Here is a 17343-nt window from a genome sequence, read left to right on the forward strand (position 1 = left end):
GTAGCACTGTTCTACTTCTCTGTTAACTAAATCCTGATTTTGTTCAGATATTGGGGATTTTTCTGGAAAAGGTGGATTCTTCCCCAGGGCCCATAAAATGAACCATGGTGAGCCTGACTCCTTTCCTCGTTGCAGATGATGGATTTAGCCAATGTGGTGTTTGACCCAGTTCTCCTCAAGGAGACATAACTGAAAGTCTGCTAATCGCTTCTGGAAAGATTTTTCTCTCTAACAAAGAGGGCTACTAAGGAGAAAGCTCATTTTCCCTTCCTACCTGTCTTTGATTTTTTTTTTTTTTTCATTTAAGGATATGATACACCAAGCTGCTGTATCAACCTAGCCCCCATGGTGGGAGGCAATGCTCTCACACCGAAGACTACAAAATGAAACACAGAAAAAGCCTGGGTTCTGGGTGACCTCACTGCACCACTGAGCAACCTGAAACCACATACCTGTAGAGTTCTTAGTGACTCAAAACTGCCCTATGGTTTCTGCCACTTTTAGTTTCATCTCCATGATACATTGGATAAAGAGGAATAGCTTAAAGTCAACACATTACGTAAGAGCAAAAGAAACGTGTGGATCAAGATGAGACTGCTGATTCCAGAACTTCTGTCTTTTGGGTTTCACAGCCTTCACAAGAATCTAGAAACTAAGCAAACAGCACAAATCTGTTGAGTACCTACTATGTGCCAGACACTGTGCTGGGTGTTGGGGTTACAAGCGGAGGCAAGACAGGCGAGGTCATTGAGGTCATGGAAATCACATTCTAGAAGACAAATGATAAACAAATAAATAAGGGTAGTTGAAAACATTCTGAAACAACTTTTTATTTATTTATTTATTTATTTATCTAATGTTTTATTTATTTCTGAGAGAGAGAGAGAGAGAGAGAGAGAGAGAGACAGCGTGAGCAGGGGAGGGACAGAGAGAGGGAGACACAGAATCTGAAACAGGCTCCAGGCTCTGAGGTAGGTGTCAGCACAGAGCACGACGCGGGGCTCAAACCCACGAACAGCGAGATCATGACCTAAGTGAAAGTCGGACGCTTAACCGACTGAGCCACCCCAAGGCACCCCTGAAGCAACTTTTTAAATATTGATTATAATCAGCCCCATGTGTAAACCCAGACACCATCATCATTATCGTCATTGTCATTGTCATAATAATTTGTGCCAGGCTCTGTGGGAGTCAAAAGATGAACAAGACATAGACACTGCATTCAAGAAATCTGGGAGGCAAGAATCCAGATTTGGCCATAGAACAGTCAAAAGTTAGGCAATGAATTAGGCAGGAAACAAAAGAATTCTTCCGGTAACCAGGGTTGGGATAGGCTAGGCCCCCTGTCTCTACAATTCTCCCACACATGTTTTATCACCACTACCTCCTTTTCCAAGAGAGAAAGAAATTTTCTTAATGATTGCTGTTCTTCTTTCACATTCGGCTGCTGTTCCCAAGAGAATCAAGTGGGCTTTTTCTTTCTCCAGTGAAGTGAAGAATATAGGCTGTGTAAATCTGGATGGCACTTAGATACAGTCTGTGCTACGTACCAGAAATACACACAGATACTCCCATAAATGATCTCACCAAACCCTGTCTCCCTTTCTTCATCCTCTCAAAATCATACCCACCTAATGTGTTTAGCATGCTGCAATTGACTATTAACTGCCATATCTAGCTATATAAAACAGGTAAACATCAACTAACCAGGTCCCCACACCCACACACATTACCCTCACCTTCAGAAACATTTCTACTGATGGTCACATGAACCACTGCACACTCTCTCTCCCATTTGGAGTGCATCTTCCCACAGTCTTGTTCACACACTGGCTTTTTATTTGAGCTCTCATGGGGAATCTTTCAACTCTTAGATAGGAATTTCATTAACAAAGGAAGGGGAGAGGAAGTCAGGAGGAAAGTACAGATGCAGAAGAAAGAAATCAAAATAGTTTTTGAAAGGGACCTAAAATTGTATCATCCTAGTCTGAACCTCCCCTATAACTGTTCTTTATTTGTACATCCTGTTCCTGGAAACAAAACAAAACAAAACAACTTTTCATCGATTGGGCAATTGTCCAAGCTCTTAGCTTGGCATTCAGCCCACAGAGCTGTGAAATCAACCTCACTGAGCCTATGGTTTAAAATGAGGCAACATCTAACCAGAAGCCGATTCAAAATAAGGAACTTGGCGCAAGGGTTCAGGGTCCTTTGTTGCTTCCTTCCTCTTTCAGCGGCATCTCCCATCTAATCTTGGTGAAGAGTCTTACTTGGCTAAAGAAGAGATCAAGGACAAGAAGGTGGTACTGAGAAAGTTCCATGAAAACTCAGAAGTCACCACCTGCATATCAAACTTGAATAACCAGGAGAGATGTAACCTCGGCATACTTTCAGCTGCCTTCCTCCTGCCCACACCGCAGGTTTTTCAGGTCCTTGCTTGAGCGTGCACTCACAGGCGTAAATAAACGTGCTATCAACAGCCTGCGTCAGCCAACCCAGCTATTTAAGTGGGCTGGCATCAGCAAACTCAGCTTCCAAATCCAGGGCTTGCCTTTGCCACTGCCACGTAAGTAACTTTCAGAGGGTTGCCTTTATTGCCGAGGAATGAGATTGTGTAGAAACTGGGCTGAAATGCTATAGTTACCATAGTTGCTATTCTGTTGGGGAAGCATAGAGGTGAAAGGGAGAATAAAAGTTAAGAGTCGGTCCCAAGCAGGGAGCCAGAGAACATTGCTGGGTGTAGTATATCAGACCCTTGCAAACATGCAAGGGGTTGAGGTGGACTTGGGGCGAGGTAGAGTTCATTTTGGCCTTTTGGCCAGAAGGTAAGATGTTTTTCTTGCTCTCTCCTATCTCTGCAAGACACTTGGAAACCACTGTTTGTGTGGCTGTGTCAGATGCATAGGGATTTATCATTTAGAAGCTAATGTTCCTATTATTCATCTCAGTCTAAAATCAGACACAGTATTATCAAAATTTTTGTGTGTTTTATATAGGGGGATAAGAGGGGCTATCTCTGGATTAAGTAGAGGTGGCTCAATTGTGAATTTGCAGTGTTATTTCTTGTTAAGTCTGGTTCTTATATAATACTTACAACAATGCAAACACTGATCTTGCTTAAGATAAAAAGGAATCCCATGCTCTGGGTTTTGAGGAAATGTAGGTTTGTAATATTTGAGCACAATGGTAGTTAGGATTCAGGAAAAGTGCTAAATAAAAGGGAATAAGAATCATTGACTAAAGGGGCACCTGGGTGGCTTAGTTGGTTAAGCGTCCGACTTTCACTTAGGTCATNGACTTAGGTGAGAAGGTCTTGAAGAGAAAGGCCAGGCAAAAAGTTCCCATGGAGCAGCACTCCCACTCAACAGGCCTGTAGCATCTTTAGTGAAGGAGGGAGAGTATAACCAGGGAAGGTAGAGAACAAAAGAAAAGTACTGAGGAGAAAGGAAGGGAGGAAAGGGGGCAGACAGTAGAGGAGTTACAATTAGATATCATATTCATAAAATACATATAGGATTATAATAGAACCAAAGCATGAAATAAATCCATATTTCCTCCTTTTGGATCAAGAATCTGGTGGGGTACCTGGGTGGGTTGGGTGTCTGACTCTTGATTTCAGCTCAGATCCTGGGGGTCATGATCTCAGGGTAGTGATACTGAGCCCGGAGTCAAGCTCCACTCTCTTTTTGCTTCTCCCCCCACCTCTCTTAAAAAAAAAAAAAAAAAAGAATCTGGTGATTCAGAAACAGTGAAAGCCAAGAACCTTTCCCAGGTGGTTGCCCCTGCCCCAACATATACCTGGACACTCAACACTCATTTTCTGGAGCCCTAGAACTCCACGGACCCCAAATGAATGCATTTAGCTAATGCATTATTTTTAAACTGAGCTGAAGCTGCAGACTAGGAGCCTACAGAGAAGCAGTGGGGTTGGACACCAAACTGAAGCTCACTTCTAAGTTCATAAAGGTCTGATTCCCATCAAGCAAAGAAGGGCTAAAGGGTTTCTTGGGGGCAAAATATAAGTTGGGGGCCTGGAGGAAGAGAAAAGGAATAAAAGGTGGATCCTGTTCTCAAAGAGCTTGAAATCTGAAGCCTAAGGACATAATATGAAGCCAGGCAAAAAACGGTACATATTGTATGATTCCATTGGTATGAAATGATAGAAAATGCAAACTGTAGTAACAGAAAGCAGATCAGTGGTTACCTAGGGAAGAGGAGGGGGGAGAAAAGGGGTAGGAGGGTTACCAAGGGGCATGGGAAACCTCTGAGGGTGATGGATATGTTCACTATTGTGATGGTGGTAACCATTTCTTATATGTGAAAATGTATCAGATCGTACACTTCAGACACATGCCATTATACCCCAACAAACAATACTTTAACAATAGGAGCGCTTGGGTGGCCCAGTCGGTTAAGCGTCTGACTTCAGCTCAGGTCATGAGCTCACGGTTCGTGGGTTTGAGCCCTGCGTGGGGCTCTGTGCTGACGGCTAGCTCAGAGCCTGGAGCCTGTTTCAGATTCTGTGTCTCCCTCTCTCTCTGACCCCCCCCTCCCCCCGCTCATGCTTGCTCTCTCTCTCTCAGAAATAAATAAAACATTAAAAAAAAATTTAAACAATATATTGTTTCTATATAACTAAAGGCATTTCTAAAAATCAGCCTATGCAACATACTGAGAATTTAAAAAAAAATATGTTTGGGAAAAAATTAATTGAATAAATAAAATGGAATACCAGACTGTCAGCACTGTGAAATTTTATAGAACCTGGAAGTTTCCAGAGATCATCTAATTCAGCAATTGCAGACCTGGAGAACTGTTTTTAAAAATACTCAGGACTGGCCACACCTCAACCAATTAAGTAAGGATCCCTGGATGCGCAGTCCTGGCAGTTTTTTAAAGCTCCCGGGTGATTCTAACGTGCAGCCAGGAATGAGAAGCAGTGAAACCCAAACCCCTCTCTTGACACACGGGCACAGGCAAGCCCAGAGAGAGGGTGGGTCTGCCCCTGACCACACAGCCACTGGGTCCCGGAACCCAGGGAGGCCAGCAACGGGATCTCGGAGGAAGAGGAACCCCTGAGACCACGCTACTGGGTTTTCAACACCACACTTTCAGCTCGAGTTAGGATAGGGCACCCTGTGCATTTCAAGCAAATTCTTGGCATCCAGACACGCTCAGGGCAGACAGTGGGAAGAATTACTCAGAACCTCAAAGGTGCATTATTTAAGGACTGTGCTAACACGTGAGAAGGGATGTTTCAAAACTAAAGCTTCCTTTTGTTCCCTCAAAAATATCTGGTGTAAGCCACATAATACTTATCGAGAGAATCTCGGCAGACACACCAGGCACTCTGAGGGGGACAGGGAGCAAGTTGTTCCTTCAGGAACTGGCACAGTCCTCAGCATTGGGAGGAGGCTATCTGGCACTACGGGGCTCTTCATTGTGATTTCCAGGTCAGCCTGGGGAAAAGCCTGAGTGGGTGAAGTTTGTCCTTGTGGCTATTGCTGTTCTGTCTGTCTGCACCGTGTGTGGGTGCAGAGGTGCCCATGGGACCACACACCTCACCTGCTCTGCCTGGGCCAGCTAGCCAGGTTTTAGGTGGTTTCTCAGCCCCCTTCTCATCCAAACGTGTCTGATTTCCAGGGTCTCATCCCCTTGGGGCTTTGCTTATCCATGTCTGGAAAGCTAATTAAAGTTATGATGTTAATAGACAATAATTGTTTTAATGAGTTATGTCCTCCCCACCCCACCCCCACCCCTCCAGTGTGTTAACTAGATTCTAGCAAGATAACGTATCTGGGAATTCTTTGAAATGTTATATAAATATAATTACCATTTGGGGCAATCAGGAGTACCAAGTTTTAGGCAAAATGTATAATCCCTGCTGGTAAAAATTCCAAGCAACCTGATGGGGAGAAATATACCAAGATTGGAAGTTTGCCGTAGAATTTGTCAAATCACATCCCTTAGGGAATTCCCTACAGGCTGTGGGGCCTTACAGAATGCTTTTCCTGAACTGGTCTATTTGTTAAATGCATTCGTGTTCATTGGAGATGATGGCATTTATCTTTCTGGGAAACAGAGCCACTTTAAAGACATTACAGTGGAGATAAAATGTCAAGAAATTCTGCTCACAGGGCTTTATAAATATTATCGAGTTCCTCTTCCGTATGGAAGGCTGGCACTGGGGAGCGGCTTCCCTAGCCTTAGGGACAAGGGGCCTCCTTCCTTGGGGACTTAGTACTGCAGCCTGAGGAAAGGGGCCCCTTCAGTTCCTGTGACTCTGGGTCCTTGACAGCCCTTTCTTCCATTCGGAAAGCTGAGATTGCTACAGCTCTTGCTGGCAAGTGGCAGCTGCATGTGGCATGTCCTGTCTCTAAAGAGGGGTGTTGCCAGGTATGTAATTAACCTCCCTCTGGGGAAGCAGAGTCTGCAGACAGCTGGGAGCCCAGAGCAGCTGGGCAGCCGTGTCCTCTGGCTTCATCTGTGAGCGAAGCAGTGAGGAGTGGAGGAAGGAGGTAAGCACTATCTTGGCTCCTGGGAGGCAGGAAGATGGGACACTCAAGCTCAGGAGAAAGGATTAGCTTACTGGCATCAGGGTGGCCACCAACACTGGTCCAATGCTGCTCTGTGGAAGCCTGATGTTTCCTCCACTTGCCATTCAGAGTTTCACCAAAAATAATCTTTTTTTTTTTTTTGAAAAATGAGTGGCACATTTACACAACTGGTAAAATAGCTTTGTATAATAGTGACAGAATTTCTGGTCTTTGGATGGGGTTTCTTTGAGCATTTCACCTTTGTTTTAAAATTATCTTAGTGTTGAATGGTTTAGTTCACTTGGACATTTTTTTAAGGCTGTGTCATGACCTAACCCAGATTAAGTTTTAGATGCTGTCGATGGCTTCCTCAAACTTTTAAAAAGCCAGGTGAATGGGGATGGCCAACAGAAGTATGCAAACATGAAATAGTTGGCAGAAGGGTAGCATATGACTCATAGTGATTTATACTCTCCTGTCTGCTTAAAAACCAGCACCTGAGGATCCCGAGGCAGCCCCCCAGACCACACCCATCCTGGCTTCCCTCCTTGGGCAGGCTGTGGAGACCTGGCCTGAGGCTGCAAATAGAGGGCTTCTTCTGACGCAAGGGGTGGTGCACCTGCTCTCTTCCTTGCCCTGGCTCCCTTGACCACCCCACCTTTCAATGACCCTGATGTGGATTGGGCATCCCAGTGCCATTGCTTCTGAACATACAGGGGGGTTGGGTGTGTGGATACGTGACCAAACAGGTACAGGTCAGGCCGTCCTTTCTATTTGCTGGGAAACTCCCTTCATCAATCTACAAGCCATATGTTGAACACTCTTTCAAGGAATGCCAGTGTAAACAAGTCCTGCAGAGGACAGCCTAGCCTGGGGAGCAGAGGATGGGTCTGATGTTCAGAAACCTGGGTCCTATTTTCAGCTCTAATTCAGCTGTAATGGAACTTTAAAGCCAGAGGGATCCAGGAATATCAGTTGTCCCAGTGGATTATTAATAGTGCCCCTTTTCCTTCAAGAAATATTTGGCTTGAGCAATAAACAATATAGTCACCTATTAATACAATACAGAAAAGATCAAGAGTAAAGTAAGTTGTCCTGCATCTTGGGCTTAGTTGGTGGCTGAGCTGGGTCTGGAACCAAGGTCTCCCTCCCCACACCTTATTCTGGCCTCTGTCAAGTCACTCACTCCCTCTGTGACTCAGGTTCCCTGTGGGAAGCACTGTATCTGTACAGCCCAGAGAGCTGGTAGATTTATATTGCTTGCCAAAGAGAAGTTTAACACGAATGCTAGCGGTTCAAGGAATTGTTCATCACAAGGTCAGTTTACTCTATTTGCTTCAGGTTCTAATGTTAGTTTATGGCCATGTTTGGATAATGATAGAAGCTCTTTTACAAGTAGAGAAGTTAATTTTTACCCATCTTCAAATAATTTCTTATAATTTTCTTCTGGTAGTTTTGATAAAATGTGACCAAATATGAAAACCTGGCCAGATCTTTCAGAACTACTCCATCCTTTGATGTTAAAAACAAAATCAGGAACAATTTAAAGTGGACATTGATCTGTTCTAATCTCTTAGTATATACTGGGCAGGAAACTGATAGCCATCATTCAAGCCAGGAGATCTAGAGAATCATGATGGAGGTTTCCTGGAATTCTTAAGGAAATGACAGATCTGCTTAGATAGTCTAGTCTTCACTGATGTGCCTTCATTTCCTTCCTGTGTGGTTTCTCCCTAAGAAAACGTATTTAAACAATGTCCCTAGCTCTTATATTCCCTCACCCCTTTCCAAATTTCTATTCTGCTGGTTCCCAGGAGTGAAATCTATTTTAGAAAAGAACTTTAATTCAATAACTTATGCCTGAAAATGTCTAACCCTTTATTATGTATTCTTCATGCTCTTTCTGGGGAGTAGAACAGCATCCGTCTACGGCCATACCACCCTGAACGCGCCCGATCTCGTCTGATCTCGGAAGCTAAGCAGGGTTGGGCCTGGTTAGTACTTGGATGGGAGTAGAACAGCATCCTTTGGAGATGGCTGGCACTAGGTGTATGAAGCAGGACTGAAGAAAGTGGGAGGTCTTCTCCTCTTCCATTAACATTATATCCGGTTCAGGTCGCACAATTTAAAAAGGAGGAGAGTCCTTGGAACTAGTTCAGAAAAACTCCTAGATGACTAAATAATAATAAAACCGAATCTGTAAGGAGCGCAAAAGGGCCTGATTTTATTTAACTTGGACAAGACTAGAAAGCCATTTGATGATGGTGTTGAAAAGCATGGAGGGTGGTCATGGAGGTCAACCATCAGCTATTCACCTGGACAGCTGAGAGTAGACAAACGAAGCCCAGAGATTGGTGTGGACTGAAGCATGAAGGGAATTGACTCAGGAAGTATTTCCTCATTATGCAAAAAAATACCTTAGAAGAAATTATATGGGTGAGGTCTGAAATATGGGGCAGTCCAACAGCCCTTTAATTTTTGAAGTCTTTGCTTTGAGGTTCATGTTAGCATATTCCTTAATTTGTAGTACACACAAGACCCTTCTTAAATTCTTAGGTTTTACATCTCATTCTATTTTTTCTCTCCCATTCACCCTCTTTCTTGCTGTCAACACCATATTCTTAAAATCTACCTATGTTGCCTAATACATTTATAATATTTCTAATGCGTTGTTTCTAACTGCTTTTTACTGGTTTCCTATTTATATGCACTCTTTGCTCATTGAATCCTCTGGACATTTCTGTTGCCTCCAGTTCTCCCAAAAGATGCCATAATGAATATACTCATATGTATAGTTGAACACCCTTTAGATCTGGTTGATGGAGAACAGGGGAAGGGAAAGGGGTGGGCTAGATGACCTATGTTTTCTTTAAGCAATGTGGAATACTGAATTGTCCATGAGATATGGAGACACATGGTATCACAATTTCTAGTCTAGTATTTCAAATATTTAGAAGCTTTTCTGAGTTCCTTAGTAATTTACTCAGATTTTAATAAGAGGCTGAAATAATATTCTGGAACTTAGAGAGTCTGATCTTCAGTGATCTCATCTTCTCAATGTCATTTTCTTCAACTTGGGCTAGTCAATTCTGGAAGCATTTCATTTCTCCATATGGGTCATTAATTACCTGGACAAAGCAAATGAAACGTTCTAAGAAATCATATTAGTCATAAGGTTGAAAGTTTCTAAACTGTTTTGCTATTTTTTTAAGGTTTATTTATGGAAACCAACTTGACGATAAACAATTAAAAAAACTAAATTTAAAAAAAGTTTAATTATTTGAGAGAGAGAGAGAAAGGAAGCACATGTGTGTGAGCAGGGGAGGGGCAAAGAAAGGGAGAGACAGAAACAGGCTCCATGCTGACTGCACAGATGCAGGGCTCAAACCCACAAACTTTGAGATCATGACCTGAGCTGAGATCAAGAGTTGAATGCACAACCAACTAAGCCACCCAGGCACCCCTAAAGTTGTTTCCTATTTTAAGTGTTTATTTTGAGAGAGAGAGAGCATGAGCAGGGAACAAACAGAGAAAGAGGAAGAGAAAGAATCCCAAGTAGACTCCACGATGTCAGTGAGAAGCCCCATGCAGGGCTCAATCTTGCTATTTTAATGATTGCAAGACCTGATGGCATTTAGTTGCCCGACATTAGATCCTGAGTCACCAGGGAAGGGATTAGAACCTTAATAATGATACCTTGTATTTATATAGTGTTTATAATTTATTGTGCTATTCATAAACATAATCCATCTCATTGAATCCTACAAAAAACCTGAAAGATAGGTAGGTGTAGGATTATTGTAGCTAGGTATGGGGAGCTTCAATTGTAGATGAAGAAATGGAGGTTCCAAGCAGTCGAGTTATCCAAAGTCACTTGGTGATTTAAGTGACTGCTGGAAGCAGAGTGAGGGTCTTCTGAGACTCCATCTAGTCTTTCTGCAGCATCATGTCTAATGTTCAGAGAAACGATCTACTTGAGGTTCAGAGTTATCTCCTGAGCTGGACTTTCTGGAGTATCTGTCCTTTTGAGTTACTTTGTGATATTAATGAGAAGACTGTAGCCACACACCCTCTGCTTGTCCCATTAGTTGAACACCTGCTTGTAAAAACAACTCCACTGGGTAAAAAAAAAAAAAAAAAAAAAAGGCCTTTATAATGGAGTTGCATGGCAACAAGCAGCATGCATGGTTGGACTTTGGAGCTCCAGAAAGTACCAAGTGCATGTCATTTTATTCATTACCTAATTACAGTCATAAAATAAGAATGGCAGTTGGACCATAAAAAAATAATAATTGATTCCAGTATATTTGCACAAGGAGATAATTCCATTGTTCAGAGTCTTTTCTAGACATTTCAAAATGTACAAATAACTGAGGAAGTTATGCCTGCTTGCAATCGACAGGTTACAATGGCCTACATGTGCCAATACCATGAAATTCCCTAATTACTGTTCCTTACTAAGTAATTAGGGCTCGGGCAAAAATATCGTAGGACCTGGTATGCATTTTCAAAAAGTTAATCATGGTGAAGTGTCCCCAGAATTACAAATGGACATTCCCTTTTTCAGAGTCAGGCACTAGAAATAAGAACCCCTTCAGAAAAAAAAAATTCTAAAGTGACTAAATGTCTACAGAGCAATATGACAATTCTACTTGATTCTCAGTTATCTGAGTGTGGCTTCACTGTATGAGGTGTGTGTGTGTGTGTGTGTGTGTGTGTGTTTAAGTAGGCTTAATGCCCAGCACAAAACCCAACACAAAGCTTGAACTCATGACCCTGAGATCAAGACCTAGCTAAGATCAAGAGTCCAGTGCTTAACCAACTGAACCACCCAGGTGCTCCTCACTATATTAGATTTTTAAAATACCAGACTGATTTCAGGGTGCCTGTGTGGCTCAGTTGGTTAAGTGTCAGACTCTTGATTTCAGCTCCTGTCGTGATCTCCTGGTTTGTGAAATTCTGCTTGGGATTCTCTCTCTCTGTTCCTCCCCTACTCATGCGCATGGGTGCTTGCTTTCTCTCTCTCTAAAGATAAATAAACTTAAAAAAATACCAAACTGATTTTTATCATCAGTGTTTAAGTTTTTGAGCACCCCTTCTCTTCTATGTAACAAACATACATCTCCCTACCCTGAAGCCTATTCAGCTAATTAATGTTCTAAATCAAACAGAATTCAGCAGCCAAATGGGTTACCAAAAATGAATAAAATAACTTAAAACATAAAAAGAATATTTATTATCTTCCTTTTTGACTTACTTGTGCCCTTTTTCCTCTCCACAAACTGTTTAGAAAGTTAATCTTTTTGTTATTTGCTTCTAAACTTAGTAGTGTAACTTTCTCTTTATGTTTAATAGTTTTCTTTAGAAAATATTGAGATTTCCCCCATCCACTGCCATAGCAGAAATCTATTTGTCTAATTTCCAGGTGCAATAGGGCATCAGACATTTTCAAAGAGATTTGATAATTCAATTTACTTCACAAGTCTCGCCCCTCCTGGATTATCTGGTTTGAAAAGCCCTGAGCACATGGCTGTGCCTGGTGAAAATCTCTAGCATGAGCTGTTTTTGTTCCTTTGTTTATATTTGATCATAGGACCAAACTTTGTTTGAGATGTAATGAACATTCACACTTACTAAGCATTAGCACAACAGTACTAACAATGCCCAAAGCAGGCAGAGGGCCAAGCACAGTCACCCCATCAGACAAATTTGTATCCTGCCCATTCAAACTGGAATAAAAATGAAATGTCAGGAAATCTGAAATGGTAGTGCATCCTCTTATTTTTAACCACAAAGCTGCAACAATAGGTTTTCTTAAGAGCAAAAGACAGCCTCCTATTCGTTACTATCGTTAGGGATGTGTGTTTGTGTCCCCTAAGATTTTAACAGAACTGCATCTTGCTTATCTGTAACAGCAAAGATACCTAAATTCAACAGAAATATTTTTACTCTCCCACACCTCAGTGAAAAATTTAACATTTTACATCTAAGGGGACCAGATATCCAGGTTTGCCTGGGACACTTGAGGTATGCTGTTGTCTGGATGTAATTATTCATGGCACTCCTTTTACACACATGTGTTCCTGGTTAGATGGCAAATTATGTGGTCACATTAATTTAACAGATAGGCTGAATACGAAAAAGCACCTCGGTTCAAAATGTTTCATGGGCTCTTCAGTTGTCCTCTGAAGGAGAAACCAGGCACAATGTGTTCCAAAAACCAGGGCATAGCCTGGAATGGGCCACTGCATTCCTATTTCTCAGGTCAGTGACATTAGCAAACTGTTGATGAGGAATAACATGATAATTTAAACCCAGGCCATACTGATGATCAGAATTTCAGAGGAGAAACGATCTCAGAGGTCATCTGGCCCAACATCTTCACTTCCCTGGATGAATAAATTATTGCATTTTTGGAAATGTGAACATCATTTTACAGTCTTCTAAGTTGTTTCTTGAGCAGAATCTCACTGGATAACAATTATAGTAAATAGGCAAGGAAGAAAGTTTTTCCCCACATTTTGCAGAGAAGAGAAAAGAGAGAGAGAGAGAGAGAAAGAAAGAGAGAAAGAAACTTAAACTAGGTTACATGACTATTAAATAGAGGAGCTAAAATTGAAATGCGGTCTGACTCTGCCTGGTGCCTTTTCCAATAATCTGTACCAGTTTAATATTTTCATTCATTAATGGGGATTTAAAATATATCCCCTACATATAATCCATTAAAGATATACAACACTCCTTCTGTAACTAAGGCTATACACTCCAAAGAATTTTACTTCTGCTTCTCTATTTCTCGTCTTACCTGAAAAGAGCTCTGGCCAGCAGTTCAACTTCCTGTCTGAAGTACCTCTTGGCCCAGGAAATGCAAGGCGCAACACCTTTCCTATCCCCTTATTCCTTCTACCTTGGGTAAAAGGACCATACAAGTAATCTCTGGCTTTTTCTTCATTGATCATTAATTATGTCTTAGACAACCTATTGTCACATCAGTACTTCTCAACATTCCCCTTCTTTCTCTTTCCCCCTCTTTATTTCATCTATGACATGAATATAGCTCTAATAATTATGCCTTTATAAGAGACAGGAAAGTCATACTTCCTGAAGTGAAAATAAAGTTCAACTGGGGCGCCTGGGTGGCTCAGTCGGCTAAACGTCTGACTTTGGCTCAGGTCATGATCTCACAATTTGTGGGTTCAAATCCTGGGTCTGGCTCTGTGCTGACAGCTCAGAGCCTGGAGCCTGCTTCGGATTCTGTGTCTCCCTCTCTCACTCTGCCCCTCCCTCACTCATGCCCTGTCTCTCTCTCTCTCTTAAGAATAAATAAAAAACATTAAAAAATTTTTTTAAGGAAAATAAAGTTCAATCAACATGCACTCAATTTGTATTCACTGCATATCCAACAATGTGTCTGCCTATTCTGGATACTTGCGATACATCAGGGTTGTGCTATAAACCTCTAACTTCCCCAAAGTTCCCTGAAAACCCCTTCAGTATCTGCACAGAACCCCACTTCTCTAAGCCACGTCTTAATTAAAACTGCTTTTTCTTAAGCATTTGCTTTCAAAGTGAAATGATATCTTATGAAACTTTCCCAGGATATTTCAACAGGAGTATCTTCTATGTTTTTCTCTGTAACAAATATGTAGCATTTCAGTTACACTCCTTTTGTGGGTTAGCCTGGAGTTCTACCTACAATTTATAATGTTCTGTGTAGAGAAAACTTCTGAATTTGTAACAATCACTGTAGAGACTGACTTTCGGAAAAGCATTCTGTTTACAATATGGAGATCTCCTATAAGGAAATAACAAAAATGGGATTGCCTTCTTTCATTTGCCCATTTCCTTTTTCTTTTTAAAGCTTGTTTGTTTGTTTGTTTGTTTATTGAGAGAGGGTGAGACAGAGAGAGAGAGAGGGGACCCCAAGCAGGCTCCATGTTGTCAGCATAGAGCCCATCACAGGGCTTGATCCTGTGAATCATGAGATCATGACTGGAGTCAAAATCAAGAGTCAGATGCTCAACTGACTGAGCCACCCAGGCACCCCGCCCATTTATTTCAAAGGAGGTAGACCCATATTCTGATTATTTCATAGCACAAAAAAGCCTAAGATTTTATTATTATCATCTTGAACTATTTCCCCATGTTTCTACATGCAAAGCTTTGACTTAAAGTTTGGGCTACCAATGAAAAGAACTCAGTGTGTACACAAAGAATTTTATGTGCAGGGTTAATGATTAAGTCACTGCTGGAAGTCATTCACAGACACTCCTTGTACCCAACCCCACTACTGCCTCCAATATCTCTTCATAATATCTTGGAATTTTCTGTAAGTACCTGTAGAAAGTCTAGACAACTGAGGGACTTGTTTCAACAGCAGCTTCAGAGATTCCTTAATCAATTCAACACGACTCTGTAAATCTAGCAATTAAGTAGCAGCAACAGTCACTAAGATCCAGCTGGCCTGGTTGAAACCAACCTTTATATTCCATTCTGTCAGACACAGAAACATTTTTTCATTTGTACACTATATTATTCACATAATGTCATCTTTCAACTTATGTCTGTACCAATTAAAGAAGAGCATGTGGGGAAAAGAAAACCAGCCTGGTTGGTGGTGCTGCTGGTATTAACTGAAATCTCTAATCCATTTAGCTGGGTCAGAGCCATGTTGGTCACCAAGGGTTTGAAACCTGCCACAGGGAGGGAGATATTGCTGCCAGACTGGCTCCACCCCACAGGGGAGCCAGGGGAGATGCAGGACACTGCCTTGCTTTTATCGCGGGAGGTACCACCTGGCTTTACTGCTCCTCTTTCCACAACCACTCATCAAGGCTCTTCTGTCTACATGGCTACTTAATGCAGAGAGGAAATACAGTGTAGTGGCTAAGCACATGGATACAGAAGCTAGACTTTCTGGGTTTGAATCCCTGCTCCACCACTCACTACATTTGTATTTGGGGAAAGTTATATACATCTTCTTGGGAAAGGTATAGAAGTTTCCATTTACATCAGTTTCTACATGTATAAAATGGAGACAGTAAGAGTGGCCATCCCATGATGCTGCTTCCTCTGATGATTACATGAGTTAATGCATCTAAGATGTAGGACTATGCCAGGCACATAGTAATTGCTCAATAAATATTTGTTATTAAGCAGGGATAAGGTTTCTGTATGCAATTCAAAAAATAGGAATCAACTCCATGTTGTTTCAGGCAGTAAGGACCAAAAGATTAGAAGGCTGGAAAGTTATTTTTTCCAATGTAATATTTTGGTTTTGAACATGGTCAGTCCTCATTGTTGAAAACACAGAACAGTGGTTTTCCAACTTATGTCCTAAATCAAGTCATGCCAAATGCCATTGGTTAAGTTCAGCAAATAATGGGCACCTATTAAGTGCCAGATACTCCTAATGAATGCTGGGGAGATATAAATGTTTAAGAGATGACATATGCCCCACAGAAGAGCATATAATTTAGTGGGGAAGAGAGGCCCAGGAACAAAAAATTTTTTTTAGGTTTATTTATTTCTAGAGAGAGAGCACGCATGCACATGGGGAAATGGCAGAAGGAGGAGAGAAAATCCCAACCAGGCTCCATGATGTTAGCACAGACCCGAATGCAGGGCTCAAACTCATGAACTGTGAGATCATACCCAAGTGGAAATCAAGAGTCAGACACTTAGCTGACTGGGCCACCCAGGCATCCCCAAGTTATTTTAAAACAATTTCAATTTGCAAGATAGCCCAGAAAAATCTACTATTTATTCCTGCTTATATTTAACTCCTCGCTACTAATCTTCTGATCTGTTAATACTTCCTCATTAATAGATGAAATAATAAAATTAGGACGAAGTGGGAGAAGAAGGGGAAAAATAGTTGGTGAGAGGGACAGAGGCAAACCATGAGAGACTCCTGAATGCTGAGAACAAACTGAGGGCTGAGGGGGCGTGGGGAAGAAGGGAAAGGGGGTGATGGGCATGGAGGAGGGCACCTATTGGGATGAGCACTGGGTGTTATATGTAAACCAACTTGACAATAAACTATTTAAGGAAGAAAAAAAAAGAATAAAATGAGAAGTGATGGTGAGAAACCAGCAAAAAAATACCAAGAACTAAATTCAAATCAATGCACAATGTAGAAGTGCTAATGAGAAAACATGTTTAAGATATTATATCCTCCCCCATCTCATTCCCTCGTTAGTTTTTGAGAAATTCCATCCAGGGATACATCTTATGATGAAGCAATATAGACAGCATCGGCTTTTTTTTTAAGGTTCTGATCTCAACCCTAATACTTTACCATTCCAGAAAAATTTTTAAAAGAAATTGGCTCAGTAGGTTAAGCATCCAACTTTGGCTCAGTTGTGAGTTCTCACAGTTCACGAGTTCAAGCCCAGAATTGGGCTATCAGTGCAGAGCCTGCTTGTGATTCCCTCTTTCTCCCTCACTCTGCCTCTCCCTCACTTGCTCATAAATGTGCTCACTCTCTCTCTCTCTCTCAAAATAAACTTTAAAAAAATAAAAAGAAATTGCAACTCAGAAAGAGTGAAACTTATAAACTGTTCATACCAGCTTGCCACCCAAGAGATACCCCACTGAATGCCTAGCTCACAGTTATTTAAAGAACAATATCTTCCGGGGCGCCTGGGTGGCTTAGTCGGTTAAGCTCCGACTTTCGCTTAGGTCGTGATCTTGCGGTTCGTGGGATCGAGCCCCGCGTCGGGCTCTGTGCTGACTGCCAGCTCAGAGCCTGGAGCCTGTTTCAGAGTCTGTGTCTCCCTCTCTCTCTGACCCTCCCCTGTTCACG

The 17343-nt window shown here is 41.8% G+C and overlaps 1 protein-coding gene across 1 annotated transcript in view; it reads left to right on the forward strand.

Annotated features, from left to right (window-relative positions):
- Window positions 1–2231: 2231 nt before the first annotated feature.
- HOPX (HOP homeobox) overlaps window positions 2232–17343 on the forward strand; it is a 30136-nt gene continuing 15024 nt past the window's right edge. The window contains exon 1 of the mRNA XM_077757738.1: window positions 2232–2566. The gene's annotated coding sequence lies outside the window, so the exon portion shown is untranslated. The remainder of the gene's footprint in view (window positions 2567–17343) is intronic.

Source organism: Crocuta crocuta, unplaced genomic scaffold (assembly GCF_008692635.1).
Source record: "Crocuta crocuta isolate KB4526 unplaced genomic scaffold, BGI_CrCroc_1.0 scaffold282, whole genome shotgun sequence".
NCBI classification, from domain to species: Eukaryota; Metazoa; Chordata; class Mammalia; order Carnivora; family Hyaenidae; genus Crocuta; species Crocuta crocuta.